The sequence below is a fragment of the Felis catus genome, chromosome A1 (assembly GCF_018350175.1).
Source record: "Felis catus isolate Fca126 chromosome A1, F.catus_Fca126_mat1.0, whole genome shotgun sequence".
NCBI lineage: Eukaryota > Metazoa > Chordata > Mammalia > Carnivora > Felidae > Felis > Felis catus.
The window spans coordinates 9,023,469-9,034,009 of NC_058368.1; the positions used below are offsets into that span (position 1 = coordinate 9,023,469).

Below are 10,541 nucleotides of genomic sequence, written 5' to 3' on the forward strand. Positions count from 1 at the left end.
CCGCGGAAACAGATACACATTTGTTCGCCTACACCTGTCTGAGAAAAACACACAAGCGTTACCGGTGGCTGCCTCCTGGGAGGGTGGGGAGGTGGCGGGCGACGGAGCGGAGGGCTTTGCGCACGTGGGCTGCACTTCCGGCGGACGTTTCCACGAGGTATGTTTCACTGCTGAAATTAAAAAAAAAAAAACCGAAAACGAATAAAATAACAAACACACGGCCACAAAGGGAACGGCGGTCGCCCCGAAGCTCAGAAGGAAGGCCAGGAGGTCTTTCAAGACCGGGGAAGCGTGAGCAGGCAGGCGTGACCGCAAAGGCCGCAGAGAGCATGGTGACGTGATGACGTAGTGACGCAGGGGGCGCTGAGCTCCGTCTGCGAGCGCGGGCAGGGCATGCGCTCAAGGTCCGGGGGAGGGGGGGAGGGGACGTCGAGGAAGAGACGTGATCGACGAGGCAGAGCGTGACATGGTGTGTCCGGGAGACGGGAGACAAAAGTTGGCTTCCCGCTGGAAGAACGCGGAGCAGGTACTGAATAAATACCACCGGGGGGTGAATGAAGGTGTTCTCATTTTTAGGCGTGTACCCCTAAACTATGTGGGTGATTCTACTTCTGTGAAAAACAGAACAGCGTTCTTCAGTTGGAAACATTCTTTAGGGGCGCCTGGGTGGCTCAGTGGGTGAAGTGTCCGACTTGGGCTTAGGTCGTGATCTCACGGTGTGTGAGTTCGAGCCCTGCCTTGGGCTCTGTGCTGATGGCTCAGAGCCTGGAGCCTGCTTCGGATTCTGTGTCTCCCCCTTTCTCTGCCCCTCCGCCGCTCATGCTCTTGTCTCTCTCTTCTCAAAAATAAATTTTTTAAAAAAGAAAAGAAATGTTCTTTACACCCTGCCCCTAGGCCTGCCACCTATGCCTCGGCTCCTGTGTGATTCCTAATGAATGACCCTTGGAGGCCGTTGCATCTCTTTATCTCTAGTATTTTATAGTTCTGCCGCAGGGCTGGGGATCTAACGTTTGCCAGAGGACAGAGCGGATGGTGTGAGAGAAGAGAAATGTGTATCTGATAAATTCAACTGTGATATTAACGTGATATTACTTTGAAGGAGACTGACGTGAGAAAATCGCCTGGTCAACATGCTATTTGTATAAAATACCCTTAAAAACCCACACAAAAATCTGTACAGTCTCTCTGGACGTGACACAGAAAAAAATCGCAAGGATGCGTGCTGAGTTAAAACCAAGTAAACTGGAAGGAATTTGTGTTTGGGGGGAGAGAGACGTCATATACCTTGGACTTAAGAACAGCCAGGCTCTTGCTGAAGGAGACACATGTGGTATCTATTGTGCTGTGTCGCTGCTTATTCCCCGTGAGTAAGATTAAATAATTATTTTCTTTGCTCTTCAAAATTCCTCTCTGGTTGTTCTTTTTTTCTGGTGCAGCTGGCCAGCATATTCTGATCCACAGAAAGCGATACTGGGGGCCACGTCTTCCTTGCCCACTGCCTTCTCCGCACAGGTGAGTGGCTTTGAAGTTTCGGGCCACGAGGTCATAAAGCTCACTAAGCTAGACCTATTTCTCGGAAGATACATATGTCATGGCAGCTTCTTAGGTGGCTGGCTTTTATACACAGCTGTGCGGTTTGGGGACCATTTTGCTCTCGCACCTGTCATCCTGTCCAACCAGAAACAGTCCTACCTTGATTCTCAAAGTGAACAATTTGCGGTTTTAAATTGGGTGGCTCAGTTGGTGGCTCAGTTGGTGGCTCAGTTGGTTAAGCGGTCGGCTCTTGATTTCAGCTCAGGTCATGATCTCACGGTTTGTGAGATCGAGCCCTGTGTGGGGCTCTGCCGTGGAGCCTGCTTGGGACTCTCGGGACTCTCTCTCTCCCTGTCTCTCTGCCCCTCCCTCTCTCTCACTCTGTCTCAAAATCAATAATAAGATAAACATTTAAAAAATATAATAGGGAAAGCTAAAAAATAAAACCGACATGAGAAGAAGTCAGTGAGATTTCATTAAATATATCTGGATGTTAGTGCACATCAAAGCACCAAATATTTGAGATGCCTCCTGTGAGAACCAGTAAATATAACCAATGATCTTCATATGATGACATCATATTTCCAGAAATTTTGGGGTCATAGCAGATGATCTTTCTTTTCTAATTTTTTTTAATGTTTATTTATATTTGAGACAGAAAGAGTACACAAACGGGGAGGGGGGGAAGGGTCAGAGAGAGAGGGAGGCACAGAATCCGAAGCAGGCTCCAGGCTCTGAGCTGTAGGCACAGAGCCCGACGGGGGGCTCAAACCCACGAGCCGTGAGATCATGACCTGAGCCTAAGGCAGACGCTTAACCGGCTGAGCCACCCAGGTGCCCCAGACGGTCTTTCCTTTTATTTATTTATTTATTTATTTATTTAAATTTTTTAATGTTTATTTCTGAGAGACAGAGAGAGACAGAGTGTGAGTGGGGGAGGGGCAGAGAGAGAGGGAGACACAGAATCCAAAGGAGGCTCCAGGCTCTGAACTGTCGGCACAGAGCCCGACGCGGGGCTCCAACTCACAAACCGCGAGATCATGACCTGAGCCGGAGTCGGACGCTTAACCGACTGAGCCCCCCAGGCACCTCAGACAGCCTTTCCTTTTAAAAGGTGAATTTTCAGGAAGAATTTCGAGTCTAGTCAATGGCATGGACCTGAGAACTCTTCTACCAAGTGGTAGTAATGATTCACTTTGAGGTTTTGACAGCCCCTCCCCCCACCCCGCCTCTTAAGTTTCAGTCATTTCTAATGTCCGATCCAGCTTCCAAATGCTGTCCTTCTGTGATAGACCTGACCTTGTCTCTGAGCCCAGGGCAGCAAATGAACGCAACAGAATATTATTCAGCAGGGCTGCAATTATGAGAATACATAGCCCTGGCAAAGGTTCAGAGAAGAAGCGTTCTCGTGTACTGCCACTAGGTGCGTGCATTGCTACAATTTGTTTTGCACAGCAGTGAGACAATATCTGGTACACTGGATAACTCACACGTCCCTAATCTCGAAGAAGCAGGGCACCGACGGAAGCAAGCAGAAAGCAACTCGTTTCTCTCTCCTCAATGGCCCTTCAAGCCTCTGGTGTGATTCTTTTTCCTCCTCCCTGGCTAAATTTGCAGGCATACCTTTTTCCGTCCCTTGCAAAAAAAAAAAGTCTCTGGTCGCTTTTATTCACAACGTTTAAAACGTTCAGTCCTGTGTAAAAGTCAAAATTCTGGATTTTGCGTGAAGCTTCTCCCTGCGCCAGGCAGGCGCGGCAGAGGGAGAGGAGGGGCCGGCGGGCCGCTAGTCTTCTTCCTGCCCGCCTCCACCCCTGGCCCAGGCTGGAGGTAGGGAAGGGGAGGTAAGGATGAGGAGGCCAGGCAAGGCGTTGCTTGTCTGCTACTTGCTGTTAAAAAGTGGGGGAGGTGAGGGGGATGCTCTTTGGGCTTGGTAGATCCTTAGAGGCGATGTTTCTCTTCCCATGGAGCACTTTCCTGGAGGTTTGGCCACTAGGAACCCCCAACTGCTACTTCTGCGATGTGCGGAGTGCCACCTGCGTGGGCCACTTTAAGTATCCTCCTCTGCCTGGGCAGTGTCTTCCACATTTACTCCGTGTTCGTAGATGCCCATCGCTCCCCCAGGCGCCTCTCTGAGCAGGATTCAAACTTTCCCGAGGCTCCCCCTGTCCTGCACGTGCCGCATCTAGTCCACGGGAAACACCCACACTCTCTTGTCTCCGCTGACGGTGGAAGGGAGGCGCAGGGCAGAGGCAACTTACTACTTTGCTGTCTCAGGCGACTGCCGTCAGCCTCTTGACTGCAGAGTCCGAAACCAGCTCATCATGACCTCATATTCCAAGGGACACATACGGAGTTCTCATGGTGGTCCCCTGAAACCCCTCACTAGCTTGAGGTGGGGGAGACACATCCTGCAGTGTTCCCCTTGGGGTGACAAGAAGGATAGTGCCACAGCTGTCCAAGAACGCTCTGCACAGAAAGTGTCTCTCAGCCCGGCTTCTTCTATCCCCACTCCTGACTTTTTTTTTTTTTCCCAGAGATAGCACAAATGGGGAAGGGGCAGAATGAGAGGGAGACAGAGAATCCCAAGCTGGCTCCACACTGTCAGCACGGAGCCTGATGCTGGGCTCGAACTCACAAAACTGCGAGATCATGACCTGAGCTGACACCAAGAGTTGGATGCTTAACCAGCTGAGCCACCCAGGTGCCCCATCACTCTTGACTCTTAAGTGAGTGTTGGCCAAAAGAATTTGACCACCACCTTTGCAATTCCTGTGCATACATTGGTAGGACCTCTGTGAAATATGAAAAGGCCCACCATCTCTTTTTCTCAGACTCTTGGGGCCTCTGGTTAAAATCGAGTCCTGTGTTGCCTCTTGTCAATTGACATCCCCTTTGACTTAGCCCTTTTAGGGAATCTAGTCTATAGAAATAGAAGTACTGATGTACAAAGATATTTACAAGGGCAGCGTTTATAGTGGAAAAAAGAGAAAGAGGGAGGGAGGGAGGAAAAGGAAAGAAAACTTCACCTCCGTCTGTAAAGGAATGGGGAAATGCTTGATTGAATCCAGTATGTTTAGGGCACTTGGGTGGCTCAGTCAGTTAAGCATCCGACTCTTGATTTGGGCTCAGGTCATGATCTCATGGTCGTGCGATTGAGCCCCATGTGGAGCCTGCTTAAGATTCTCTCTCTCCCTCTCTCTCTGCCCCTCTCCCGCTCAAGTGTGCATGCACATTCTCCCTCTCTCTCTCTCTCCCCCCATCTCTCTCTCTCCCCCTCCCTGTCTCCCCCCCGTCAGAAAAAAAAATCACAATATGTTTGTTTAATGGAATATTATATATCCATTAAAAATAATGAGTTATACTCTCAGTTATCTGAAGGGATATATATTCTCTATTATTTGTGGGGAATAAAGGAGGTTTCAGAATGATGTATATAGTATGTTTCGTTTTTGAAGAAACAGTAGTCATTTGTATATGTCTGTGTGAGTGTAGAGGAGGGTGGAGAAGGGCAAATAAAGTATTAAGAATGGCCACCTTAGTGGGTGATAATGACAGCAAGAAGGGGGGAGCGTCATCATTTTGAAAATATGTTGTTAAATTGTTTTGCATATTATGCAAGCATATATAATCTGGTCATTAAAGAGTGATGTTATAAAGAAAAATTAGGGGAAGAGAACTGAAATATGAAGCACAAACTATAAGAAGAAGGCACCCAGAAAACGTTATGGGTTCTAAAAAATCTTCCAGGAAGAGATAATTCCCATGTTATAAAAGCGATAGCAGAGCATAGGAAAAATGGAAACCTTCCGATTTAATTTTTGGACGCTAGATTTACCAAGATAACAAAACTGAAAAAGAAAATTGGGCTGATTATTCATGCAAAAATCTGAAACATTTGCAAATTGAATCGGTATATTGGAAGGATAAGGCAAGGTGATCGAGTTGAATTATCCTGGTAACAGAAGGTAGCTTAACAGGAGAAAATCTGTTAATATAATTCACAACCTTAACAGATGAACGGAAGAAATTATAGGTACTGAAAAATAATTTGATAAAATGCAGCAGTAATACCTATTAGGAAAAAAAAAAAAAAGCTTGTTAGTAAATTAGGAATGTAAGGATCTTGCCAGCAGGTGATCCCATCGTGCTGCCCTATTCCTTGTGCCCTGAAGTCCAGTCTTCACTCATCTGTGTAGACAGGACAAGCACTTCCTCTCCTTGGCTGCATCCTCTGCTCCCATGCTGAGACTGACTAGCAGGAACCTCAGCAAGACTGAGGGGAGGAGAGGAGTGAGTTCAAGGTATCTGTTCCTCAGTCTCCATCCCCCCCAGGTCACTGGAACTGTCACTGTGCCTCTCAGGGCAGTGGACTCCCCAGGACTCTTTGGGTTCCCATAATTGCTCCCTCCACTGTTTTTTGACTGACTTTGAGTTGCTGAACGTGCCTCTCTCCTAAGCCCTGGGTAGGTACATTTCTCTTTGCGGTACTGTGGCACCCAAATCTTTGTAAATACAGATTCTCTTTATTCGCGGTTCTATAAAGTCACCAAGAACACTGAATTAGGGAATACTGAACCGTTGCTCCTAGGGGAAGGACAGGGTTAGTTTCCAGGAAGACTTTGCTCACAACATTTTTGTCAACTGGTCAACACAGAACCGTGTTTTAACCTGTGTTTTCTGTTTAAAGGCACCTTATTGAATATATGCCATTGATGCGCGAACGTTGAACTCAGGGCCAGCAGCACTATAACGTGTGCCTGAATGAAGCTTATCTCACGCACAGATTTTCTCTATAAGGCACGTTGCAGCTATTGTGGGTTTCAGAACACCAGACAGCACTTCAGCACTGTGCTTGGGGGCCATTTTAAACAGCAAAATTGTCGACAAAAGTACCAAAATACAAAAAAGGTGTCGCCGTCACTCATCATCAGGGAAATACATATCAAAACCACACTGAGATGCCACCTCACACTGGTCAGAGTGGCTAAAATGAACAACTCAGGAAACAACAGATGTTGGCGAGGATGTGGAGGAACGGGAACCCTCTTGCGCTGTTGGTGGGAATGCAAACTGGTGCAGCCGCTCTGGAAAACAACGTGGAGGTTCCTCCAAAACTTAAAAATAGATCTACCCTATGACCCAGCAATAGCACTGCTAGGCATTTACCCAAGGGATACCCAAGAGTGCTGATGCAGAGGGGCACATGTACCCCAATATTTATAGCAGCACTTTCAACAATAGCCAAATTATGGAAAGAGCCAAAATGTCCATCAACTGATGAATGGATAAAGAAGATGTGGTTTATATATACAATGGAATACTACCTGGAGAAAGAATGAAATCCTGCCATTTGCAGCGACGTGGATGGAACTGGAGAGTATTATGCTAGGTGAAATAAGTCAGTCAGAGAAGGACAGATATCATATCATACAAGTTTTCACTCATATGTGGATCTTGAGAAACTTAACAGAAGACCATGGGGGAAGGGAAGGAAAAAAAATATTTACAGAGAGGGAGGTGAACCATAAGAGACTCTCAAATACAGAGAACGAACTGAGGGTTGACGAGAGGTGGGAGAGAGGGGGGAAATGGGCAATGGGCATTGAGGGGGGCACTTGTTGGGATGAGCACTGGGTGTTGCATGTAAGCGATGAATCACAGGAATCTACCCCCAAAACCAAGAGCACACTTCACACACTGTACGTTAGCCAATTTGACAATAAATTATATTTAAAAAAAAAAAGATGTCATTTGTTTGCAGTATGAGAGCTGAAACAAGAATGCAGTGTGGCCTTGCCAGCTTCCGCTGGAAGGGTGCGCGTCAGTTACAAATTTTTTTGCCCCTCTACACGTGTGTAGACGTGCAAAAGCTCCACAAGTATTGATTTTCGGGTTACAAATACATTTTAACAAGCAGGCGAATTTGCAGATATGACTCATGAACAATGAGGATTGACTCTAGTCCCTTTATAAACAAATCCTTCTCAGATTATGATACTTCAAAATGCCATGGGTTTCTTACTGGAAGTCTGATTTTATAGATGTATATGCCAGAGATCTCCTGCAAATGCCACATCAGATGATGAAAAATTAGAAGTATTCCTATTAAAAGAACAAGGAAAGGCTGCTATGGCATTCACTGTGCTAGAAATCTTCAGCCAGTGTGATAAGAAAACGAAATAAGATATAATATTGGGCAGGAAAGACAAAAAATGTCTTTGACATAGGATGACATGATTATCCACCCATAAAATCCAAGCGATTACACTGAAACCTATTTGACCAATAGAAGTGTATCAGTGTGGCCGGGTGTAAAATCGACATATCAAAAGTAATAGCTTCCCTGTATGCTAACGCAAAGCAATTAGAAAATGTAATTGAAAAAAAAAAAAAAACAAAAAACAATTCCATTCACGAAGGCAACAAAGCCTCTACAATTCCTAGGAATAAACCCAACAAGCAAAATGTAACACTTGTGAGAACAGAAAATAAAACGTGTTAAAGAACAAAGAAGAGCATCAGGTTCCTAGTTTGCATGACTCCATATATTTTAAATGTCACTTGTCCCCAAAGTAATCTGTACATTCATTGCAATACGAGCCAAAGCCCCTACTTCCACAGCCCAAATCTTCCAACCCATGTCAAATGTTTTCAAAAATTCATTAGGAGCAGCGTATGCACCAGACCAGCAAAAGGACACTAATGAGGGCATCAAAGTACATTATAGTTCTAGTCACTCTTAGAATATGACATAAAGGGAATAATAGATCCCTTAAATACACAGTTCAGAAAATGGAGTCCAGAAATAGGCCTATGTACATATAGGCATTGTGTAAATGACAAAGGTGATCCTTTGAACCACTAAGTAAAAAATTCAGTGAATGATTTTAGAAAATAAATGGTGCCAAAGGAATTTACAACATACATAACAAAAGACAAGGCATAAATATACAGACTAAGTAATCCCTACACATCAGTGAGAGAAAGCACCAAAGAAAAGTGGGCAGTGGGCAAAGAATGTGAAAAGGCAATTGAGAGAAAAACATCCAAATGGCCAACCACTCAATGACAAGATCCTCAATTTCAACAGCAATCAGGGAAATGAAAATCAAACAGGAATGAGCTATCATTTCCAACCATCAGTCTGGAAAAAATTGAAGAGACTGATAATAGCAAGTGTTAATGAGGAAGTGGGCAAATGGTTATTTTCCTGCCTCGCGGATGGTTCAGCTCTCTTGGAGAACAACATGGCAGTAGGAGATAAAATGTTAATGTGCACACCGTATGATCCCAGAATGCATCTCTAGCTATCTAATATAAAGAAATACTCTCACGTAAGCTCAAAGAGATATTGATTGTTATAGTACAAAAATCAGAAACGTCTATTAGAAGTAGTATCATTAAATCATCTGTTATACTCTTAATACTGTGGGTCAATGTGGCCGTTTAAAAAAAAAAAACGGGATGAATATACACCAGCATTAAAATATCTCTGGTGTAGACTGTCAAATGAAAAAAGCGTATTGGTGAAAATAGGTGCCATCCTATGTAGTATGTGTTAAATCAAAAATCCACACAAATTCTTTCTATTTTTATCTATGTATTATGTAAACCTATAGAAAAATAATTGTAAGCATACACATCAAATTAATGAGCAGATGTCACCTCTGTAGAGGTAAATGAGATTGGAACGTGGTCATCCAGGAGACTTTTGCTTTATTTTCAATGTGTTCTTAATTTTTAAAGTTTAGTCGTGGTTAAAAAAAAAATAAAATTAATCATCTTCACCATTTTCTTTTTTTTTTTTTTTAATTTTTTTTTCAATGTTTTTTATTTATTTTTGGGACAGAGAGAGACAGAGCATGAACGGGGGAGGGGCAGAGAGAGAGGGAGACACAGAATCGGAAACAGGCTCCAGGCTCTGAGCCATCAGCCCAGAGCCTGACACGGGGCTCGAACTCACGGACCGTGAGATCATGACCTGGCTGAAGTCGGACGCTTAACCGACTGCGCCACCCAGGCGCCCCTCATCTTCACCATTTTCAAGTATACAGTTCAGGAGCGCCGAATATACTCCCATTGTCGTGCAACAGATCTCCAGAAGTTTTTCACCTTGCAAAGTAGAAACTCTGTCCCTATTAAACACCCAACTCCCCACTTCGCCTCCTCCCAGCTCCTGCCCATCACCATTCTACTTTCTGTTACTATGAATTTGACTACTTTAGATACTTCGTTTCAGAGAAATCACTGAGTATTTGTCTTTTTGTGATTGGTTTATTTCACTTAGCATGTCTTCAAGGTTCATCCATGTTATAGCACGCGTCAGAATTTCCTTCCTTTTTAAGGCTGAATAATATTCGTGTGTGTGTGTGTGTGTGTGTGTGTGTGTGTGTGTGTATAAAACCACATTTCATTTATTCCTTTATTCATAGTTGGATGCTTGGGTTGCTTCTGTCTTTTGGCCATGGTGAATAGTGCTGCTATGAACATGGATGTGTGAATATCTCTTTGAGACCCTGTTCTCCTTTCCGTTGAATCTATTCCAGAAGTGGGATTGATGGACCATTTGGTAGGTGTTTTCAATTTTTTGAGGAACCACCTTATGGTTCTTGTTATATTTTTATCACCTAAATATCTCACAACAAGAATATATTTCTGTGTATTTTATGTAATTAAAGGTAAAGCAAAAAATTAGTTTAGGCAAGCTTAGTTCAAAGGACTTCAAGCACCAGGTGCCTGGGTGCCCGGGGTGCCTGGGTGGCTGTCTGTTAAGCGTCCGACTTCGCTCAGGTCATGATCTCACAGATCTTGAATTTGAGCCCTGCATCGGGCTCCGCCGCTGACAGCTCAGAGCTGAGGCCTGGTTCGGATTCTGTGTCTCCCTCTGTCTCTACCCCTCCCTGCTTGTGCTTTGTGTCTCACTCGTTCAAAAATACACATTAAATGGGGCACCTGGGTGGCTCAGTTGGTTAAGCGGCTGACTTCGGGTCAGGTCATGATCTCGCGGT

At 44.7% G+C, this 10,541-nt stretch overlaps 1 long non-coding RNA gene across 1 annotated transcript; it reads left to right on the forward strand.

Annotated features, from left to right (window-relative positions):
• Window positions 1-408: 408 nt before the first annotated feature.
• On the forward strand, window positions 409-6,500 carry LOC109496619. Its single transcript, XR_002152803.3, has 3 exons — window positions 409-526; window positions 1,437-1,512; window positions 6,221-6,500. It is a non-coding gene; the product is annotated as an uncharacterized LOC109496619 (long non-coding RNA).
• The last annotated feature ends 4,041 nt before the right edge of the window (window positions 6,501-10,541 follow it).